The 25,231-nt window shown below is 41.1% G+C and overlaps 1 protein-coding gene across 1 annotated transcript in view; it reads right to left on the bottom strand.

Moving 5' to 3' along the window:
- FYCO1 (FYVE and coiled-coil domain autophagy adaptor 1) overlaps positions 1 to 25,231 on the bottom strand; it is a 439,711-nt gene that overhangs the window by 201 nt on the left and 414,279 nt on the right. The window lies entirely within an intron of this gene.

Below are 25,231 nucleotides of genomic sequence, written 5' to 3'. Positions count from 1 at the left end.
TTTGCAGTATGATTAGAAAAATAAGTTTATTTTTAAAAAAAATGTTTTAGTTAAAGGGACATAATGTCCTAAGTATTATTTCTGTGAAAATCTGAACAATAATATATGTAACCCTAGAAAGTTTTGGAAACTCATAAATAACCTACAAAATCCACCAATCCACTCCCAACCCTCCACTGTCAATGTGGATAACCAAAACCTGCAACTCCCCTTAGAAGTAGCAAACGCCTTTAACAACTATTTTGTAGGATGCTCCACCACCCTGATTGACAAACTAATAAATGGCACGCATCCTGAAGCTACAAATGTGGATCAGGCCCCACTAAAACAGCAAAGACCCAATATAGAAAAGTTCAATTTAAGACCTGTACCCTTCAATGTCATTAAGAAACACCTCGATAATCTAAAAATGAAAAACCAGTCAGGACCTGATCAAATCCCAGCAATGCTGTTGAAGCTCAGTGCGCCAGCAATTGCTAAGCCTGTCACAACCCTAATTAACGAATCCTTGGTGTCTGGATACATACCCAAACTCTGGAAAACTGCAAGAATAGTGCCTATTCATAAAAGTGGGGAGTTAACCTTGGTTTCTAACTATCGTCCTATATCATTGCTCCCTGTATTGTCAAAAATCTTAGAAAAATGCGTCCATACGCAATTATGCAAGTATTATCAACTTTCTAACTATCTGACCCCTGATCAATCAGGTTTTAGACCGAATCACTCCACTACAACTGCCCTCCTAAAAGTTTGCAATGACATCCTAACTGGAGCTATTTTCCTTGATTTTGCAAAGGCTTTTGACACAGTGGACCATGACCTACTACTTCTCAAACTAAAAAACTCTGGTATTGCTGATCGCCCGTTAACCTGGTTTAAATCATATGTATTGGATCGATCACAATATGTCTCTGTCTCTAACAGTGACTCCCTCCCTCTCCCAGTCACGTGTGGTGTTCCCCAAGGTTCCATTCTCGGCCCCCTACTATTCACATTATTTATAAATGATTTGCCTAATGTCTGCAAATCCTCAACTGTACACATGTACGCAGACGACACGGTAATCTATGCAAACAAATCTGATCTGCCGCAGCTTGAAGCAGTGCTCCAAGACCAGTTCACAGAGGTAGAAAAGTGGATCTCGAAAAACAAACTCTTCCTAAACACTGACAAAACTGTCACAATGATCTTTGGAACGGGACCTAAAATACAAAAATTACAAAATTCCCATCTTCACATCAAAACAAAATCAAACTGCACGCTGACCGCAGTCCACTCTTTTAAATACTTAGGTATGTTGTTAGACCCCAATCTATCTTTTGGACTCCACATAGAAAAACTTGCCTCTAAACTTTATCCAAAACTAGGTGCCCTGTACAGAAACAAATCTTGCCTCAGCCCTACAGTAAAGGAAAAGATTGTACAGCAAATGCTGATGCCTATCTTGGATTATGGGGACATAGTATATGCACCTGCTCCGCAAACTCACCTTAATAAACTAAATACGTTATATAACTCGTTCTGTCGCTTTGTGCTACAATGTAACTACAGGACCCACCATTGTGACATGCTAAAAGAACTAAACTGGCTGTCGCTGGAATCCAGACGCACCCTCCATCTTTCCTGCCTTGTCTTTAAGAGCCTTTCTGGGAAGCTCCCACCCTACCTGAGCAGAATGCTCTCCCCTGCTATTCCCACCTCCTATAACCTCCGATCCAATAACAGCACATTATTTAGCTTGCCTCAATACAAAAAGAAAGCAGCTCGATCCTCCTTTTCCTACAGAGCGCCACAATTATGGAATGACCTCCCTCACACTTTAAAAACTTCCCCAAGCCTAAAATCCTTTAAGAGATCCCTCTATACATATCTCAAAACAGAATGCTCCTGTCATGGTTGATTAAATATTTCATACCTGCTCTATGTTAAATGTTTGCATATATTGTGTATTATTATTGTTTTTGTATTTTATTGTACCCTATTGTATCAATGCAATGTTTTGTGATCCCAGGACATACTTGAAAACGAGAGAAATCTCAATGTATCCTTCCTGGTTAAATATTTTATAAATAAATAAATAAATAATACTCATATGTTAAATCACTTGAAACTGATGCAGTATAACTGTAAAAAGCTGAAAATATCACCTGAGCATCTCTAGATAAAAAAGGAAGATATTTTACCTCACAATTTCCTCAACTCACCAGAGTAAGTTCTGTGTAAAAAGTTATACTTCAGCTGCTGTCCAGCTGCAGGTAAAGAAAAATAAAAAAATGAAGAAATGAACAGCAGCCAATCAGCATCAGCAGTGCTGAGGTCAGAAACTCTTTTACTGTGATCTCATGAGATTTCACTTAACTCTCATAAGATTTCATATTAAACTTCCTTAAACTGAATAGGGAAAGAACATGAGTGTGCACGAGGTTCACTCCCTTGCCTGTCCCGGAACAGACATACTGATTTGCTGCTTAAAGTCCTTTGCAATGGGGTTTGAATACTTAGGACATTTTGAGGTAAAATATCTTTTTTTTTTTTACATAGAGATGTTCAGGTGATATTTTAGTCAGCTTTTTACAGCTATGCTGCATCACTTTCAAGTGTTTCAACATTTGGGTATAATGGCCCTTTAAAGTAATGGTAAATCCGGCCGCCCACAGCACATTGATTTTCTACGAAGGAGGTGCCACTTGCACCTCTAAACCAATAGCTGTGCGTGCATACAGAAACCTGTCTGTTGACACGGCTATTGGTTCAGAATTGCAAACCTCACCTCATTGAAGGAGATTGATGTGCCGTGCGGAGCCGCTGAGTTTAGCGCTGTGCATTGGCACAGAAAGGGTGAGTTTAGTACACTTTTTTACTTGTTTTTTTAAAATAATTTTTATTGAGGCATAGGGGCCCATTTATCAAGCTCCATATGGGAGGGCCGTGTTTCTGGCGAGCCTTCAGACTCGCCAGAAACACCAGTTATGAAGCAGCGGTCTAAAGACCGCTGCTCCATAACCTGTCCGCCTGCTCTGAGGAGATGGACAGAGATTGCGTGAAATCAACCCGATCGAATACAATCAGGTTGATTGACACCCCCTGCTGGCGGTCGATTGGCCGCAAATCTGCAGGGGGCAGCGTTGCCCCAGCAGTTCACAAGAGCTGCTGGTGCAATGCTGAATTCGGAGAGCGTATTGCTCTCTGCATTCAGAGATGTCTGTAGGACATGATCCGCTGATCAGATCATGTCGGACAGACATTTCATAAAAAAGGCCCCTTAATATGTAACATGACAAACAAGCAATACTCCTAAAGGCATAAGAGAAATACAAAAAGGAAAAATACTATCAGTCACATTAATAAAGGTTTACATCACAGATAAATTCCTATAGACAAAATATAAACCTCACATTTTCTAATATTTTAATATAATTAAACCTGTAGAAGTTATCTAAATTAAAATTTAGGTAGCCTTATTCGGAATATAATAAAAAAAACATTATCCTGTAACTATAAATTGTATAGAGGAAATATGGTTAACATAATATGTTAATAGCATCCTTCATCAAATAAAACCAATACAGAAATATAAATATAACAAGGTAGAATAATCGTAAAATCTCCTACAGTTATTGTAAGTAGAAGTGCAGAAAGTAATATTACTAATATATTTGTTATCAGAGTTATTCTGTACCTGTAAATATGAGGTAGACAAGAAGAAGAAATCTATTACAACGCAACTAATTTTAGGTGATGTCAAATTAAAATAGACTGACTGAAAGAATTAAAAGACAAAATTATCTATATGCAGATTTGTATATAGTAACCGTACATAAGTTCAGTTCTGAAAACTATGGGTCAATATGAGGTTTTCAGGATCCGATGCCACCCAGGGCTCTTGGTTTGGCGCCAGATTTAAACAGTACTTAGATGGAAATACATACAATAAACCTTTTCAGATACCTATATCCTTTGCTATAGTAGTTATTAAAGTTAAATATTATATATCTTTTTTTCTAATCTGTCTTCCCTTATCTAATAAGTGATTACATATTCTCTATCGATAATATTACAGTCTATAATATAAAGAAGTATAACTGTAGGAGCTAAAGAAAAGTAACATTAATAGCGGTGCATATCGAGGGACACCGCGCAATTAGTCTCTGGGTATTAAGTAAGTGACCAGAGTACTTTTATGTGTGTGGGGGGGGGGGGGGTGCAGAACCAACCAGACAAAGATTTGGGAACTATGGCATAAATAAATCAGAGTTTTAGAAACACCTTAGATATTATCTATATGTATGCAGCATGACATTTACAAACTAAACCTGTAGTTTTGTCTATAGAGATCAAAATCTAACTATTAAATACATACCAATTTTGTATGAAACAAATAATCTAACTGTTGGTTGAATACTTAGGGTAAAGTGTATGTCCAGATCCGGAACCTAGCTGAATACTTTACCAAGTTAAAAAAAGCAGTATCAACACACAAGTCTTAGGGTAGTCGAACCACCATTATTCAAGCCTTAGGGCTAGCATGTTAAGACAGGACAAAAGTCTTGTGTAGGAAGCGGTAGAGGAGTTTATCAACCCACACCAAATCTTGGAAACATCTCACCAGAAGCCACCATCAGATGCCTACTCGAAATTAGCATAGCCACAAAGATTTCACAGCACTGAGCAGAAAAGGAGAAATAGGTGGACTTTGATATGTGCTGACTCTGAGACTACACCTTTTGCTTCCACTGCTGGATATAGTGTAGTGAATCAACCTCAGGAACGATCAGAGTCAGCACATAGTCGTAATGCTGACTCCCTCCAGGCAAATCCACAGGAGAGTTAACAATTAGTTCTGGTCTCGTAGTTAGTGCCCTCTCTGCTGCGGTAGTAGCCGCTGTAAAATCATCCTTTGATCATATAAATAACATAGGTCTTGCTCCTGGGGTTTAGTTGCATTCACCACAGCACTGGCACTGCGAAGCAGAGGGAGAACGTTCAAAACATGGCAGTTATCTGTGGAAGTTATGCTCACTGTGTCAAAGGGTAGGTTTAAAAGTGAGCTATGATCTCTCATGGGACATGTCGGCTCGTTAGACAACCGTAATACAGGGTTCATATCAGGACAGCACTTTAATTCTTTACCTATAAGTATGCATATATCGCAGCTTAGCAATTCTCTGCAGTAATAGGTAGGAGTGTCCACTTGCTGCAGGGAGCTAAAATGGCAGCACAAGGTCCATGGAGCTGGTGTATCAATGTAATTGCCCTGATAAATGGTAGTGTCAGTATTTTTCAGATTAAGAGCGACATGCCTATCAGCCGTTCGTGCAGGCTTGTCATCTCCTGCCACTGTGTCTTCACAACACTTACGCAGTACCAGCACTAAGCTGGAGAAGTGATCTTGGAGGAGCTGCACCATAGCCAACCCCCAGTCGTCCAGGGCCTCCATCATGGCTAAACTTCTGACACACTCACAGTGCCAGAAATGTCCACTCGAGAGCTCCCAAGGTCTCCGGGATTTTTTATTTTTTAAAGATTCCCCTTGTAATGTAAAAAGGATTGTTTTAAATGCAAATAAACATTATTTATATCATGTTGGATCCAGGAGCTCTTCACACGCAAGTCTGATTCCCTTGGCAGTCCAATTTATTTTTAGTGATGGTAAATCCTTGCGTTTGTTATACGCTTGGATTTATCATCACTTTAAGTTTTGAAAATGTTTTACTTTTTCCTACCATTGAAGCAATTAGCTTGACCTGCAGCAAGAATTGCTGCATTCATCTTTATGAACTTTGGCATACACTAGATTATATAGTATGTTGTTTGTTTTTTGGTGGAAAAAAAATGATCAGTACTTACTTAGATGTTAAGTTTAAAAAGGGAAATACAAAGCTATAAGTAAAGAAAATTGATCTACCACATTTGTTAAAGAAAATGCCTTTTTACAACGTTTCTATCAGAAACTCTAACTTGTAACTTCTGGCACATTTTCTATTCATTACACCTACTTTTCTCACATTCTAAACCCCCTTCTCCCTGTAATCTCCTCCTTTTCCTGCCATGAGGAATCTATCTGAGTAATTCCAGTCTGAACTCTGCCCATGATAAAATAGACCTCCTTCCATAACTTGCACTCCTAACCATGGCACACACATCTGACAGACTACTTGCAAAAATGCACCTGCACCACAGAACAGCACTAGAGGAAGTCTCACTCCTCTGCCAACTTCTTGCATTACAAATTTATGCTGCACTGCTACTCCTCTGCCCTCAACCTCTCCAAGCAAAACTATTTTGCAACTTTCATTTCATCTATGTCCTACAATCCTAAGTGTCTTTTCTCGTGATCCCTTCCTACTCCTCCCATTACCACTTCTCTCACAGCACATGCCTTTTCAATACATTTCAAAACTAAAATTGATTCCATGCCAACTACTACAACAACAATATCCACTCCTCACAAATCACTGCAAACTTTTACACTCAGCCTACCAAAATTCTCAACATTTACTCCTGTTACAGAGGAGGAGGTTTCTGCTCTCCTTTAATCTTCCCAGTTTCCTACCTGTCCCTTGATCCTATTCCCTCACAACTGCTACATTCCCTTTCCCCAATCTTACACCCATCCTCATACATTCAACCTCTCCCTTAAATCTGGTACATTTCTATCACCCCTTAAACATGCCCTACTTACACTTATTCTTAAAAAATCCCTTTATCCACCATCCCCTTGCTGATCTCTTTTCTTCTCTTCACCTCTAACCTTCTTGAGTGAATTGTTTAGAAACAATTATCCAACTTTCATCTAGCTATCTTCTAGACCCTTTGTAATCTGGCTTTTGCCGCTAACACTCTACCAAAACTGCCATCACCAAGATGACAAATGACCTGCTTACTGCCAAGTCTAAAGATCACTACTCCATGCTAATCCTTTTAGACAGCCTTTGACACTGTTGACCATCCACTGCTGCTCCAGACCCTTCGATCCTTGGGTATTTGTGATACAGCTCTACTCTTGCTCTTCCTCCTCTTCTATACCGCTCTGTTGGGGTACCGCAAGGCTCAGTTCTAGGTCCCCGCATCTACACATTATCTCTAGGCTCTTTAATCAAATCTGGTGGGTTCATTATAATCTTTATGCTGATGACACCCAAATCTACCTTTTTGCACCAGGACTTCCTCTTACCCGCTGACTCATGTCACCAGCTGCCTAGCTGATATCTCATCCTGGATGGCTTCTCACTACCAAAAGCTGAAACTCTTTAAAACCGAACTCCTTCTATTTTCTTACCCTACCAATCTCCGTATTCCCCAAATCTCACTTACAGTGGACAACTCTGTTATCACCTCTGCCCCTCAGGCCTGCTGCTTGACTCAGAACTTTCTTTTGTTCTCCAAATTAAGTCCTTAGATAACTCCTGCCATTTCCACCTGTAAATTATTTACACATATATGTCACTTCCTCATATAAAGCACAACGAAGATTCTTATTCACTGCCTTATTTCCTGCTTTGACTATTGCAATTCTATCTTCTCTGGTCTCCTAAGCTACCGCCTGTCCCCGCTGCAATCCATTATGAATGCCTTTGCCAGGCTCATCTTTCTGAAGATCGTCTGGGGTTATCATGTTCCTTGTTCAGAGCAGAATTAACTGGTATTTTGGGGCAGGACCTTACTAGGTGGGATGAGACTGATATACTTCAGGAAAGGTCTCCTCTGTGAAACACACAATTTGGCTAAAAGAGACTGCCCCTGGGTGGTAACTTACCATAGAACAATCTACTGAGATATTGTTCGTTCCTGATTAAGTGCTTCTCTTTTTGTATGCAATTGTATATTGTCCCTGGGGAAGTCCTCCTAAGGGTGATATGGGAAACCAGATGTGGACTCCTTGCCCAATGTGTTTAGAGGGGTATGGCTGCACCTCACTGACGAGGCCCACAGAAGGCCAAATCAATTGCCTGGTGTCACGGATACCAAACGGCTAAGGCTATCCCCCACCCCCCTACAACCTCACCCCTGTTGTTTCTCAGTGGTTTTGGGCTCCTCAGAGCAACCACCATCTCTGGAGACTGTTTGCTTTGTTTTGGCTTGTTTTTGTGTTCAGAGAAGAGTTAATTTATGACCAAGAAAACCCTCCTAGGCTGGCTGGGCTCCTGGAACTCCCGGTCAGCCGCCTCACAACGGACACCCGCCTAGCCCCCCTCTCAGGCTGGCCAGGCTCCAGGAACTCCCGGTCGGCCACAGGACAGCAGAACATCCGCTAATTTTAACCCAGGTCGCTCCAGCAACCATGTGCCCCAGAGCTCCGCTCTTTTGGGGATTAGTAGCCCCTGGGGAGTACAAGGTGTGGGGGAATTGCCGAAGGGGAGCTCCTTTGGGAACCGGGGGTTTTGGACACCCCTAACCCCATAACTTCAACGGACTGTAACTCCGGTCCCCAGTAACGAATCATGCTGATTTTTGGACTTTGAAATCTGGGGACCGATAGCTTTAAAATGACACCCTGGAAGTGCCGCCGCTCCACCGGGATCACCCTGAAACCGCCACCCATAGGTATTGAGATTATGTGGGACTGTGGCTCCTATGGAAGTGCCGGGCTGTCTGGAGGGGCGGGAGGGGCGGGAATGGCGGGAAAATTGTGGGATTGTCCTTTGTCTTATCAAGATGAGCTGTCTGTATAAAAGGAGTGTGTGTTTTCAATAAAATCAGTTCTTGTTCACCTGAAGGCTAGTATGTCTAGTTATTTGGGTGAGCTCCAGCTAAAATCACTTTCCTGGGCTACATAGAAATCACTTTTCTGGGCTAAATAGAAAACACTTTCCTGGGCTACATAGCCAGCCTGTTGCAGGCAGAGCTACCCAGTCTGGGTAGCTAGAGTCTGCCACAGGGTGGGACCCTGGGTACTGATGCTGTCGCGCATCAGGGGTGGCTACAGGCTGTGGTCACTTGCCAGCTACATAGCTGCAGTCGGCAGGGAGGAAGCAGGACCCGTTTGGCGGAGCTACCCAGTCGGGGTAGCCGGGGTATCCGTCACACCTGGTATTTTAGGGGCTGAACTGACCTTGCTAGGCGGGATCAGACTGATATATGTCAGGAAAGTTCTCCTCTGTGTAAAGTACAATTGGGCTAAAAAAGGCTGCTCCTGGGTGGTAACTCGCCATAGCTACTGAGCTTTTGTTAATTCCTGGTAGAGCGCAAATCTTTCTGTATGCAATCATCTTCCTAAGGCATCGCTCCACGTCTGCTGCACCTCCTCTGGCTTCCCTTAGCCTCAAGAATAAAATTCTACATTTTGACCATAACATACAAAATGCTCACCTACACTGCACCATCGTATATTTCTGCTCTTGTCTGCAAATATTCCCCAACTCGCTCCCTCCACTCTGCCAAATACCTACTTCTCTCCTCATCTCTCATTAATTCCTCACACTCTCGTCTGCAAGGCTTTTCTAGAACTGCACTTATCATATGGAACTCCTTGCCTCACTCAGACTTGTCTAAAAAACATTGTGTTCCTTAAAAACATATCTGTTCAGGGGTGTCTACAACTTAATTTAGATGTCTCTACTACTCATGTTTTCCCTCTCTCTCAACTCCCTTATGTATTTTCTTTAGAATGTAAGTTCACAAGTCCAACCAACCTATTGATTATTTTATGGTTTACAGCTTACAGTGACTCAAGGGCAGGGCCCTCTACTATTATGATTTATGTAAATATATTCCATAACTGTATGCTTAATGTTACAGCACTGTGTAATATGTTGTGCTAAACAATTTTCTTCTATTATCAAAATTGCTTTGTCCTTTGATATCATTTGTTGAAAAGCATACCTAAGTAAGATGAGGAGTAGGAATGCACTACTGGCAGCTATTTGCTGATGGGTGGCTACTCATAAATGCTTTTTTGTCATTGGTTCACCTGATGTCCCAGCAGTGCTGCTCCTTCAACAAAAGATACAAAGAGAATGAAGCAAATGTGATAACTGAAATAAATTGGAAAATTGTCTAAAATGTCATGCTCTATCTGAATCATGAAAGAAAAAATGTGGGTTTCAAGTCCTATTAAATAGATTGGAACTGGAAATAGGCATTTGCATAGGGGTACTGCATCTTGAATAAGTATTTACCTAGGATCTCTGCAACCAAAATAGGGGTTTGCCTAGGGTCCCCACAGCCAGAATAAGACTGCCTAACAGCCCCACCTCCTGGAATAGATATTTGTCAAGTGCTCTAGACCCAGAATAGGCATTTGCCCATGTATGTACCCCACACTGCTGATATGCTGGCTGAGCATCATGGGAAATGTAGTTACAAAACCTCTGGAGGGCCAAGTTTGAGGATGTCTGGTATACAAGTTTAGAACATTAAACATTAAAAACAGATGCATCTCAGGCTTACAATACCGCTCAGGGTTCTTAGTGGTACTGGCAGCAAACACTTTGAACAGAAACACAGAGTCTATAATACACTCAAAGTGCTGTATCTACCAGCTATAGTGTATCACACAGTCTATAGTATTACGGGGAGGGGGGGGGGGGGGTTACCAGTAAAAGGGACTTGAAACTCAAATTATTTATTTCATAATTCAGATAGAGAATACAATTTTAAACAACTTTCAAGTTTACTTCTATTTTTTAATGTGCTTCCTTCTCCTGGTATCCTTTGTTGAATCAGCAGCAATGCACTACTGGGAGTCAACTGAATGCACTGGGTGATAAGGCATATATGTGCAACCACCAATCAGCAGCTCCAACAAAGGATATCAGGAGAGCAAAACAAATGAGATAATAGAAGTAAATTGGAAAGTTGTTTAAAATCACATGCTCTATCTAAATTATGAAAGACATTTTTTGGGGTTTCATATCCCTTTAAGCCCCTTATAGTAATGCACAGCTATTTCAAGGATCCAAAATCCAAATACGTCCAGTATACAAATAATACTTTTATCCATCAGATTGTTTTCTTCAATTTGAAAGGAACCTACCCCTTATCTCTATATTTCCTGCAAGAAAGGAAAACTATCTTTCTTTTAAAAATAAATATCTTAGTTCTCATAATTAAAAATAACATCTATTACAATAAAACATTACAATATACCATTATACTCATGTTAAGAGAAGTGTACTGTAAAAAATGATTAACCAAACATATTACAAAAGTGAATTGGCCAAATGTAAATGGCATCAAATTTTATATTTCATATTTTGAAGCTACTTTCTTAGGACATACTTGAAAACGAGAGAAATCTCAATGTATCCTTCCTGGTAAAATATTCTATAAATAAATTTAGGGGAGAAGATTTTAATATATTCTTTAATTGCAAAAAAAAAAAAACATTTTAAAAGTGAGAAAACGCTTTAAGGGAACTGTTTACCTGATATACAGATGCAGTTATAAAATGGTTAAAAGGAAGCTGTGTCATGCATTTAATGAGGCTATTGTGAACTCTGGAATAAAGACGGTTTTGGATTTGTGTCTGTTTTGGTGCATCTGCTTGTGACAATATAATTCAAAATGTCTCTGAGATTTAAGGGAGACTGTTGAACTTTAGTTGCTGTGTTGTTATTGAATTTGCTTTGTTCACTTGCTATCCTTTGTTGAAAAGCATATATAGGGCAGCTCAGGAGCAGCAATGCACAGCTGGAAGCTAGCTGTTGATTGGTGGCTGCACTTATATGCCTGTTATCATTGGCTCACCTGCAGCTAGCTCACAGCAGTGCATTGCTGCATCTTCAACAAAAGATAACACGAAAATAAAGCAAATCTGATAATAGAAGTAAATTGTAAAGTAATGTCATGTTCTAGCTGAATCATGGAAGAAAATATTTAGGTTTTATGTCAGGGAGGCATAGATCCTATCCTATGGTGACAGATTGCTTTGTAGCAAATCATCTGCATAGGGTCACCCTCTAGTAGAGGTGTTGCCTACTCCCTAGTACATTATATCTTTTATTATGTGCTAATGCAATTTTGCTCACATGTTCCTTTGTTAAGCTGGCCATGCTTCAAAATGTTATGTTATGATCTTAAAGGGACACTGAACCCAATTTTCTTCTTTCGTGATTCAGGTAGAGCATACAATTTTAAGCAACTTTCTAATTTACTCCTATTATCAAATTTTCTTCATTCTCTTGGTATCTTTATTTTAAATGCAAGAATGTAAGTTTAGATGCCGGCCCATTTTTGGTAAACAACCTGGGTTGTTCTTGCTTGATTGGTGGATAAATTCATCCACCAATAAAAAAGTGCTGTCCAGAGTTCTGGAAAAAAAAAAAAGCTTAGATGCCTTCTTTTTAAATAAAGATAGCAAGAGAACGGAAAAAAATTGATAATAGGAGTAAATTAGAAAGTTGCTTAAAATTGCATGCTCTATCTGAATCACAAAAGAAAAAAAAATTGGGTTAAGTGTCCCTTTAATATTATGCCTACATTTCTACCAGTATGAAAAATTATTTATACAAATAAGATTGTTTCTCTAAATGTGGAAAATGTTTTAAATAAAGTTACATTTTTTTTAGTGCAGAATTGCATGTCTTTGATATATCGGGCAAATGGTTCGTTAAATCCTTTTCTCCCTTTTAAAATTCAAAAGTATTAGGTTTAATGGCACCTGGGATTGAAGTCATGACCATGAATCTCCAGGTTGCTGATCTATCCACACACCCACCTGTCTATTCACTTTTAGAAGAAGGTTATAATGTATTTATCAAAACTACAAAGAGAATTACATATAATACCATAAAAGTAATGAGGTTGGATGCAAACGCATTATTTAATTTTAAAAGTGATAAGTCTTATAATTGTAATCCTATTAAAAAGTGCTTTATTGTAACAATATGCAACTATTGTAATTTTAATGACCATAAACTACAACTTTTAATATTTATAAATAAATTAAGTAGACCTCTACAGAGAGAGAGATAGAGAGAGAGAGAGAGAGAGGATAGAGATATGAAGGGAGGGAGAGAGAGAAAGGGAGGGAGAGAAAGAGAGGAGAGAGAAAGGAGACAGAATAAATATTAAGATTATAATCACATATTCCACATTTCACATGGGATTGAACCCTTGTTAATTGGTTGTCAGATTACATATATTTTATGCTAAACATTTTGAGATAACCTGTAGATTCCATCAAAGAAAAACAAATGATGATTTAACCCTTTGGCTGCTAAGCCATTTCCCACCTGGGTGCTAATATTTTCTTTTATTTATTTTTTTTATTTTTTTTTAAATTTAACTTTTTTTTTTACAGACTCCCAATACTTACACTGTTGGAAAGGTTAGGCGATTACCTTTCCAACAGTGGGTCTTGGGGGTCTGTAGCTGCTTAGATGCCTGAGATACAGGCTTCTAAGCAGCATGCCCCCCTCCTCCTATACTTAACATTGCTAAGTATAAATAAAGTTGCGCAGTGACGTCATCACGTAATTGCACGTGACGTCACCACTCATCACGTGAAGCCCCGGTGATGCCTGTCACTCTACAGGCACGATCGCCGGGGTGGGAGTAGTAAGGAGCCCCCAGATCTCCCTCAAGGTGGGAGAGTGCTCATGACGACTCTGAGCCGTCATTAGCACCAGAGTGAGAAACACTGTGACGGCTCAGAGCCGTCATTAGCACTGAAAGGGTTAATAAAGATTTTAACTACGATTATAAAACATTCAAAAATAAAAAAATAATACTTAAAAATAAATATATATATATATATATATATATATATATATATATATCCAAACAAAAGATTGCACTCGCAGGACTTCTTGAACAAGTAATACTTTAATGAAACGTTTTCGAGGATCTCGTCCCCTTCGTCAGCATCGAGATCCTCAAAAATGTTTCATTAAAGTATATGTATTACTTGTTCAAGAAGTCCTGCGAGTGCAATCTTTTGTTTGGATATTGTACTTCATCATTGCACCCAGGCAGGTGACTAATGGTGCGTCGTGCTGCAAAGGTGTGAGATAACATAATTTATGCTTACCTGATAAATTTATTTCTCTTGTGGTGTATCCAGTCCACGGATCATCCATTACTTGTGGGATATTCTCCTTCCCAACAGGAAGCTGCAAGAGGATCACCCACAGCAGAGCTGTCTATATAGCTCCTCCCCTTACTGCCACCTCCAGTCATTCGACCCAAGACAAGCAAGAGAAAGGAGAAGCCATAGGGTGCAGTGGTGACTGTAGTTTAAAAATAAAATATACCTGCCTTAAAATGACAGGGCGGGCCGTGGACTGGATACACCACAAGAGAAATACATTTATCAGGTAAGCATAAATTATGTTTTCTCTTGTAAGGTGTATCCAGTCCACGGATCATCCATTACTTGTGGGATACCAATACCAAAGCTAAAGTACACGGATGAAGGGAGGGACAAGGCAGGAACTTACACGGAAGGAACCACTGCCTGTAAAACCTTTCTCCCAAAAATAGCCTCCGAAGAAGCAAAAGTATCAAATTTATAAAACTTTGAAAAAGTATGAAGCGAAGACCAAGTCGCCGCCTTGCAAATCTGTTCAACAGAAGCCTCATTTTTAAAAGCCCATGTGGAAGCCACAGCTCTAGTAGAATGAGCTGTAATCCTTTCAGGAGGCTGCTGACCAGCAGTCTCATAAGCTAAGCGTATTATACTTCTTAGCCAAAACGAAAGAGAAGTTGCCGAAGCCTTTTGGCCTCTCCTCTGTCCAGAGTAGACAACAAACAAAGCAGATGTTTGACGAAAATCTTTAGTAGCTTGTAAATAAAACTTTAAAGCATGAACCACGTCTAAATTGTGTAATAGACGTTCCTTCTTTGAAGAAGGATTAGGACACAATGACGGAACAACAATCTCCTGATTGATATTCTTATTAGATACTACCTTAGGTAAAAACCCAGGCTTGGTACGCAAAACTACCTTATCTGCATGGAAAATCAGATAAGGGGAATCACACTGTAAGGCAGATAACTCGGAAACTCTACAAGCCAAGGAAATAGCTACCAAAAACAGAACTTTCCAAGATAAAAGCTTGATATCTATGGAATGAAGAGGTTCAAACGGAACCCCTTGGAGAACTTTAAGAACCAAATTTAAACTCCATGGCGGAGCAACTGGTTTAAACACAGGCTTGATTCTAACTAAAGCCTGACAAAACGCCTGAACGTCTGGAACATCCGCCAGACGTTTGTGTAAAAGAATAGACAGAGCAGAAATCTGTCCCTTTAAGGAACTAGCTGACAATCCCTTTTCCAATCCTTCTTGGAGAAAAGATAATATCCTGGGAATCCTGACTTTACTCCATGAGTAACCCTTGGATTCACACCAATAAAGATATTTACGCCATATGTTATGATAGATTTTTCTGTTGACAGGCTTTCGTGCCTGAATTAAGGTATCAATGACTGACTCGGAGAAGCCACGCTTTGATAAAATCAAGCGTTCAATCTCCAGGCAGTCAGTCTCTGAGAAATTAGATTTGGATGGTTGAAAGGACCCTGAAGTAGAAGGTCCTGTCTCAGAGGCAGAGTCCATGGTGGAAGGGATGGCATGTCCACCAGATCTGCATACCAAGTCCTGCGCGGCCACGCAGGTGCTATCAAAATCACTGATGCTCTCTCCTGCTTGATTTTGGCAATCAGACGAGGGAGCAGAGGAAACGGTGGAAACACATAAGCCAGGTTGAAGGACCAAGGCGCTGCTAGAGCATCTATCAGCGTTTCCTTGGGATCCCTGGACCTGGATCCGCAACAAGGAAGTTTGGCGTTCTGGCGAGACGCCATGAGATCCAGTTCTGGTTCGCCCCAACGTTGAACCAATTGTGCAAACACCTCCGGATGGAGTTCCCACTCCCCCGGATGAAAAGTCTGACGACTTAGAAAATCCGCCTCCCAGTTCTCTACACCTGGGATATGGATAGCTGATAGGTGGCAAGAGTGAATCTCTGCCCAACGAATTATCTTTGAAACTTCCAACATCGCTAGGGAACTCCTTGTTCCCCATTGATGGTTGATGTAAGCCACAGTCGTGATGTTGTCCGACTGAAATCTGATGAACCTCATTGTCGCTAGCTTAGGCCAAGCTTGAAGAGCATTGAATATCGCTCTTAGTTCCAGAATGTTTATTGGGAGGAGGGTCTCCTCCTGAGTCCACGATCCCTGAGCCTTCAGGGAGTTCCAGACTGCCCCCCAGCCTAGAAGGCTGGCATCTGTTGTTACTATTGTCCAATCTGGCCTGCGAAAGGTCATACCTTTGGACAGATGGACCCGAGATAGCCACCAGAGAAGAGAATCCCTGGTCTCTTGATCCAGATTTAGTAGAGGAGACAAATCTGTGTAATCCCCATTCCACTGACTGAGCATGCAGAGTTGCAGCGGTCTGAGATGTAGGCGGGCAAATGGCACTATGTCCATTGCCGCTACCATTAAGCCGATTACTTCCATACACTGAGCCACCGAAGGGCGAGAAGTAGAATAAAGGACACGGCAAGAATTTAGAAGTTTTGATAACCTGGTCTCTGTCAGGTAAATCCTCATTTCCACAGAATCTATCAGAGTTCCCAGAAAGGAAACTCTTGTGAGAGGGGATAGAGAACTCTTCTCTTCGTTCACTTTCCACCCGTGCGACCTCAGAAATGCCAGAACTATGTCCGTATGAGACTTGCCAATTTGGAAATTTGACGCCTGTATCAGAATGTCGTCTAAATAAGGGGCCACTCCTATGCCTGATTGATATTCTTATTAGATACTACCTTAGGTAAAAACCCAGGTTTGGTACGCAAAACTACCTTATCTGCATGGAAAATCAGATAAGGGGAATCACACTGTAAGGCAGATAACTCGGAAACTCTACAAGCCTAGGAAATAGCTACCAAAAACAGAACTTTCCAAGATAAAAGCTTGATATCTATGGAATGAAGAGGTTCAAACGGAACCCCTTGGAGAACTTTAAGAACCAAATTTAAACTCCATGGCGGAGCAACTGGTTTAAACACAGGCTTGATTCTAACTAAAGCCTGACAAAACGCCTGAACGTCTGGAACATCCGCCAGACGTTTGTGTAAAAGAATAGACAGAGCAGAAATCTGTCCCTTTAAGGAACTAGCTGACAATCCCTTTTCCAATCCTTCTTGGAGAAAAGATAATATCCTGGGAATCCTGACTTTACTCCATGAGTAACCCTTGGATTCACACCAATAAAGATATTTACGCCATATGTTATGATAGATTTTTCTGTTGACAGGCTTTCGTGCCTGAATTAAGGTATCAATGACTGACTCGGAGAAGCCACGCTTTGATAAAATCAAGCGTTCAATCTCCAGGCAGTCAGTCTCTGAGAAATTAGATTTGGATGGTTGAAAGGACCCTGAAGTAGAAGGTCCTGTCTCAGAGACAGAGTCCATGGTGGAAGGGATGACATGTCCACCAGATCTGCATACCAAGTCCTGCGCGGCCACGCAGGTGCTATCAAAATCACTGATGCTCTCTCCTGCTTGATTTTGGCAATCAGACGAGGGAGCAGAGGAAACGGTGGAAACACATAAGCCAGGTTGAAGGACCAAGGCGCTGCTAGAGCATCTATCAGCGTTTCCTTGGGATCCCTGGACCTGGATCCGTAACAAGGAAGTTTGGCGTTCTGGCGAGACGCCATGAGATCCAGTTCTGGTTCGCCCCAACGTTGAACCAATTGTGCAAACACCTCCGGATGAAACCACTCCCCCGGATGAAAAGTCTGACGACTTAGAAAATCCGCCTCCCAGTTCTCTACACCTGGGATATGGATAGCTGATAGGTGGCAAGAGTGAATCTCTGCCCAACGAATTATCTTTGAAACTTCCAACATCGCTAGGGAACTCCTTGTTCCCCATTGATGGTTGATGTAAGCCACAGTCGTGATGTTGTCCGACTGAAATCTGATGAACCTCATTGTCGCTAGCTTAGGCCAAGCTTGAAGAGCATTGAATATCGCTCTTAGTTCCAGAATGTTTATTGGGAGGAGGGTCTCCTCCTGAGTCCACGATCCCTGAGCCTTCAGGGAGTTCCAGACTGCCCCCCAGCCTAGAAGGCTGGCATCTGTTGTTACTATTGTCCAATCTGGCCTGCGAAAGGTCATACCTTTGGACAGATGGACCCGAGATAGCCACCAGAGAAGAGAATCCCTGGTCTCTTGATCCAGATTTAGTAGAGGAGACAAATCTGTGTAATCCCCATTCCACTGACTGAGCATGCAGAGTTGCAGCGGTCTGAGATGTAGGCGGGCAAATGGCACTATGTAAATTGCCGCTACCATTAAGCCGATTACTTCCATACACTGAGCCACCGAAGGGCGAGAAGTAGAATAAAGGACACGGCAAGAATTTAGAAGTTTTGATAACCTGGTCTCTGTCAGGTAAATCCTCATTTCCACAGAATCTATCAGAGTTCCCAGAAAGGAAACTCTTGTGAGAGGGGATAGAGAACTCTTCTCTTCGTTCACTTTCCACCCGTGCGACCTCAGAAATGCCAGAACTATGTCCGTATGAGACTTGGCAATTTGGAAATTTGACGCCTGTATCAGAATGTCGTCTAAATAAGGGGCCACTGCTATGCCTCGCGGCCTTAGGACCGCCAGAAGTGACCCCAGAACCTTCGAAAAGATTCTTGGAGCTGTAGCTAACCCAAAGGGAAGAGCTACAAACTGGTAATGGCTGTCTAGGAAGGCAAACCTGAGAAACCGTTGATGATCTTTGTGTATCGGAATGTGAAGATAAGCATCCTTTAAATCCACTGTAGTCATGTATTGACCCTCCTGGATCATAGGTAGGATGGTACGAATGGTCTCCATCTTGAACGATGGGACCCTGAGAAATTTGTTTAGGATCTAGAGATCTAAGATTGGTCTGAAGGTTCCCTCTTTTTTGGGAACCACAAACAGATTTGAATAGAAACCTTGTCCCTGTTCCTCCTTTGGAACTGGGTGGATCACTCCCATAACTAGGAGGTCTTGAACACAATGTAAGAATGCCTCTCTTTTTATCTGGTTTGCAGATAACTGTGAAAGGTGAAATCTCCCTTTTGGAGGGGAAGTTTTGAAGTCCAGAAGATATCCCTGGGATACAATTTCCAACGCCCAGGGATCCTGGACATCTCTTGCCCAAGCCTGGGCGAAGAGAGAAAGTCTGCCCCCTACTAGATCCGTTACCGGATCGGGGGCCAATACTTCATGCTGTCTTAGAGGCAGCAGCAGGCTTTTTGGCCTGCTTACCTTTGTTCCAAGCCTGGTTAGGTCTCCAGACCGACTTGGATTGGGCAAAAGTTCCCTCTTGTTTTGTATTAGAGGAAGTTGATGCCGCGCTCGTCTTAAAGTTTCGAAAGGCACGAAAATTAGTCTGTTTGGCCCTTGATTTATTAGACCTGTCCTGAGGGAGGGCATGACCTTTTCCTCCCGTGATATCAGAAATGATCTCCTTCAAACCAGGCTCGAATAGGGTCTGCCCCTTGAAGGGAATATTAAGAAGCTTAGACTTTGAAGTAACTTCAGCTGACCATGATTTAAGCCATAGCGCCCTACGCGCCTGAATAGCAAAACCAGAATTCTTAGCCGTTAGTTTAGTCAAATGAACAATGGCATCAGAAACAAATGAATTGGCTAGCTTAAGTGCTCTAAGCTTGTCAAGTATATCGTCCAATGGGGTCTCTACCTGTAAAGCCTCTTCCAGAGACTCAAACCAGAAGGCCGCCGCAGCAGTGACTGGGGCAATGCATGCAAGAGGCTGTAGAATAAAACCTTGTTGAATAAACATTTTCTTAAGGTAACCCTCTAACTTTTTATCCATTGGGTCTAAGAAAGCACAACTGTCCTCGACGGGGATAGTAATACACTTAGCTAGGGTAGAAACTGCTCCCTCCACCTTAGGGACCGTTTGCCATAAGTCCCGTGTGGCGGCATCTATTGGAAACAATTTCTTAAAAATAGGAGGGGGAGACAACGGTACACTTGGTCTATCCCATTCCTTAGTAATAATTTCTGAAAACCTTTTAGGTATTGGAAAAACATCAGAGAAAACAGGCACTGCATAGTATTTATCCAATCTGCACAATTTCTCTGGCACTGCAATGGTGTCACAGTCATTCAGAGTAGCTAAAACCTCCCTGAGTAGCACGCAGAGGTGTTCAAGCTTAAATTTGAATGTTACCATGTCAGAATCAGGTTGAATCATCTTCCCTGAGTCAGACACATCACCCACAGAAAGAAGCTCTCCTTCCTCAGCTTCTGCATATTGTGAGGGGGTATCAGACATAGCTAGTAAAGCGTCAGAGTGCTCTGTATTTCTTCTAACCCCAGAGCTGTCTCGCTTTCCTCGTAACCCAGGTAGTCTGGATAATACTGCTGACAGTGTATTATCCATGACTGCCGCCATGTCTTGTAAAGTAAACACCATGGGCGCCCTAGATGTGCTTTAGCGCCTCTTGAGCGTGAGTCCCTTGAGCGGGAGTCAAAGGCTCTGACATGTGGGGCAAGTTAGTCGGCATAACTTCCCCCTTGTCAGATTCCTCTGGTGATAAATCTTTTAAAGACAGAATATGGTCTTTATAACTTAAAGTGAAATCAGTACATTTGGTACACATTCTAAGAAGGGGTTCCACCATGGCTTCTAAACATAATGAACAAGGGGTTTCCTCTATGTCAGACATGTTTAAACAGACTAGCAATGAGACCAGCAAGCTTGGAAAACACTTTACAGAAAGTTAACAAGCAAAAAATAAAAACGGTACTGCGCCTTTAAGAAAAATAAAAAAGGACATAATTTGAAAAACAGTGAAAAAAAGCAGTAAATCAAACGAAATTTTTACAGTGTGTATAATAGGCTAACAGAGCATTGCACCCACTTGCAAATGGATGATTAACCCCTTAGTTTAAAAAACGGATAAAAAAAAACGAAATAGACGTTTTTTAACAGTCACAACAAACTGCCACAGCTCTGCTGTGGCCCTACCTTGCCATACAAACGACTTTGGAAAGCACAAAAACCCTTCAGAGAGGTCCTAAGCATTCAGGGAACTCTTTCAAGGAAACTGGATGTCTCAGTCTGCAAAAGCTAATGCGCATTTAGGCGCGAAATTAGGCCCCTCCCACTCCTGTCTACACAGTGAGAGGCCTAATAAAACTATTCCTAGGCAAATTTTAGCCAGCCATGTGGAAAAACTGGGCCCCAATAAAGTTTTATCACCAGAAAGCATATAGAAAACGTTTAAGCACTCCCAGCAAACGTCTTATATTTAAGTAATTTGAAAAAATAATAAGTGTTACCTCTAATAGTAAGCATGATACTAGTCGTTATTAAATCACTGTAATCAGGCTTACCTTAAATAAATCCGGTATCAACAGCATTTTCTAGCATATACATTTCTCTAGAAAAATTTAGACTGCACATACCTCATAGCAGGATACCCTGCACGCCATTCCCCAAGCTGAAGTTACCTCTCTCTTCAGTTATGTGTGAGAACAGAAATGGATCTTAGTTACAACCTGCTAAGATCATTAGGGACCACAGGCAGACTCTTCTTCTATTTTCTGCCTGAGACCAAAATAGTACAACTCCGGTACCATTTAAAAATAACAAGCTTTTGATTTGAAGAAAAACAACTAAATTACATCACATCTCTCTAACTGCTTCCATGCTTGTCGAGAGCTGCAAGAGAATGACTGGAGGTGGCAGTGAGGGGAGGAGCTATATAGACAGCTCTGCTGTGGGTGATTCTCTTGCAGCTTCCTGTTGGGAAGGAGAATATCCCACAAGTAATGGATGATCCATGGACTGGATACACCTTACAAGAGAAATGCAATATATATATATATATATATATTATACACTCACCGGCCATTTTATTAGGTACACCTGTTCAATTGCTTGGTAACACAAATTGCTAATCAGCCAATCATAGCAGCAACTCAATGCATTTAGGCATCTAGACATGGTGTAGACGACTTGCTGAAGTTCAAACCGAGCATTAGAATGGGTAAGAAAGGGTATTTAAGTGACTTTGAACGTGGTATGCTTGTTGGTGCCAGTCGGGCTGGTCTGAGTATTTAAAAAAAAAAGCTGATCTACTGGGATTTTCACACATAACCATCTCTAGAGTTTACAGAGAATAGTCTGAAAAAGAGAAAATATCCAGTGAGCAGCAGTTGTGTGGACAATAATACCTTGTTTATGCCAGAGGTCAGAGGATAATGGGCAGACTGGTTCAAGATGATAGAAAGGCAACAGTAACTCAAATAACCATGCGTTACAATCAAGGTATGCAGAATACCATCTCTAAACGTACAACACGTCAAACCTTGAAGCAGATGGGCTACAGCAGCAGAAGACCACACCAGGTGCCACTCCTGTCAGCTAATAACAGAAAACTGAGGCTACAATTCGCACAGGCTCACCAAAATTGGACAATAGAAGATTGGAAAAACGTTGCCTGGTCTGATGAGTATTGATTTCAGCTATGACATTTAGATGGTAGGGTCAGAATTTGGCTTAAAAAACATGAAAGCATGGATCCATCCTGCATTGTATTAACGGTTTAGGCTGGTGGTGGGGTAATGGTGTGAGGGGTATTTTCTTGGCACACTTTTGATGCCTTAGTACCAATTGAGCATCATTTAAATGCCACAGCCTACCTGAAAATTGTTGCTGACCATGTCCATCCCTTTATGACTACAGTGTACCCATCTTCTGATGGCCTCTTCCAGCAGGATAATGCACCATGTCACAAAGCTTAAATCATCTCAAACTGGTTTCTTGAACTTGACAATGAGTTCACTGTACTCCATTGGCCTCCACAGTCACCAGATCTCAATCCAATAGAGCACCTTTGGGATGTGGTGGAACCGGAGATTTGCATCATGGATGTGGTGGAACCGGAGATTCGCATCATGGATGTGGTGGAACCAGATATTTGCATCATGGATGTGCAGCCGACAAATCTGCAGCAACTGCGTGATGCTATCATGTCAATATGGACCAAAATCTCTTAGGAATGTTTCCAGCATCTTGTTTAATCTATGCCACAAAGAATTAAGGCCGTTCTCAAGGCAAAAGATGGTCCAGCCTGGTACTAGCAAGGTGTACCTAATAAAGCGGCTGGTGAGTGTGTGTGTGTATATATATATATATATATATATATATATATATATATATAAAGACAAAGTGCACTCCTAACTTCCACAATAAGGCCTTGGGTGCAGCAAAAGTAATATCCAGTGCAAGTAGAAGGAAGCGCACTCCAAAGGACTTGTTATATATATTCACCTTTATTATGTGAACGTTTTCGAGCTTATACAGCTCGTCCTCAGACAGGCAAAGTATGAACAGTTACACTTACCACCACCGTGACTAAATACCCATCATACCGCAAAGTCACGCTCTACACGTTGGACACACCCCCAAGGGGGAGCGGTCGGCCGTGTCAGTGCGGCGAAGCAATAAACACCCTAGTGACATATAAATCATTGTACTAAAAACAAGTCAGCTGTAAGTGACAGACACAAAGTAGGATTGATCAACTAGTCATATAATTATAAACCGGCAAACAAAATGCCGTGATAGCGTCACCATAGTGACCGGGTAGCAAACACATCCATTGGTCAACATAAATAAGCCAATCAGAGCGGGCAATAGCATACAGAACTGTCAGAACACAAACAAAGAAAATAATCGGCAGAGCAAACGTAATATGTGTGATCGTCAGGTTGAAAGAGATCAGAGCGACTGTGACGGGTACAAAAAACCCGATGGCACAATTAAAGTATAATAGTTCTGAGCTATCACAAGACCAACGGTCACCATAGTAACCGCACAACAAAGGCGGAAAGAGGTGATAGTATCCAACCAATAGGGGAGAAAACAACATAGTAGGAGAAACCGTGCATAAGTGACCTATTTGCAAAACAGCTAAAAATATGATCGCCGGTATGTGGGAGTTCAAACAAATAATTAATTAATAAGAAAGGGCGAACATCGTCCCTGTATTATTTACGCAAAGCGAAAAGTTTGAGCCCACACATAACCCACGAAAGAGCAGAAAAAGAATATCACCGGAGACAACCGAAAAGATAGACCAAAAGACACATAGTGTAGAACATAGTATTCAATGAATAGCCTTAGAAGGAAAACCATGCATCTACTGTTATAGAGCAAAGCGTGCCAAGTAACATGGAAACCAACCAGGAGACTAGAGGGAGAACTAACAGAGTCACAAAGACAAACAGAAATATATAAATGTATAGAATCAAAAAAGGAATAATTATAAAGAAACATATGGGGTAAAAAATAATAAGAAAGAAAAAGAATAAGAAAACGAATAAGTACCAGAAAGGGAAATGACAATAAAGTAATGAGAAAAAATGAATAATAGAAATTACAGAGATATACAGAATAGACAGTGGCTCTCAATAGGGCATATTAGTGTGTCTAAAGGAACACCTGCCAATCGAGGAATGCATTGAGTCCCTTTGGTGTGACAGTTTCCAGCTTGAACATCCAGCGGGATTCTCTTTGAAGTAAAAGTTTGTTGCGATCACCTCCCTTATTTAAGGGTGGGATATGATCTATTATGGTATATTTCAGATCGGCAACCCTGTGTTGACAATCCAGGAAGTGCCGTGCTACCGGCTGTTCAGATACTCCTCGTTTGAGAGCAGCCCGGATGGCGGAGCGATGATTCGCCATCCATGTTCTCAGATCATCAGAAGTATTGCCCACATAGTACAGACCACAGGGGCAGTGTAACAAGTACACAATGTAGGTCGTAGTACTTGTAAGGCGGTACCTGTGTTTATAGATCTGGCGTCTGTGTGGGTGCGTGAAAGATGACCCCGTAATCAACCCATTACAGGTTACGCATCCCAGACAGCGAAAGACTCCTGTTTTTTTATTATATATATATATAATATGCACAAAAATAAATTATAAAAATGCTTCTAAAAAATTATGTAGCTCAAAATCTTTATTTAGTCCTCCAGGTATGAGAATCCTCCATAAGAAAATCCAATTAATTTCTACCTTACTTAACACTTTGGGGATATTACCCCCTCTCCAATGATTCTGTACCTTCTGTACTTGTAATTTTAAAAAAATGTTGGGATAATTAATGTTTTACATAAACTCTTTTTAAAATGTTATTAACATGAGCTCCCAATTTAATTTAACCCCTTAAGGACAAGGCCATTTTTCAAATGATTTTTTTTTCAAAATTAGCGATAGTTACGTTGTAACACTGATATCTGTCA

The sequence above is a fragment of the Bombina bombina genome, chromosome 5 (assembly GCF_027579735.1).
Source record: "Bombina bombina isolate aBomBom1 chromosome 5, aBomBom1.pri, whole genome shotgun sequence".
Classification (NCBI taxonomy): domain Eukaryota; kingdom Metazoa; phylum Chordata; class Amphibia; order Anura; family Bombinatoridae; genus Bombina; species Bombina bombina.
Note: the sequence above shows the minus strand (reverse complement) of the source record. Positions and strands in the feature narration are given on the sequence as shown.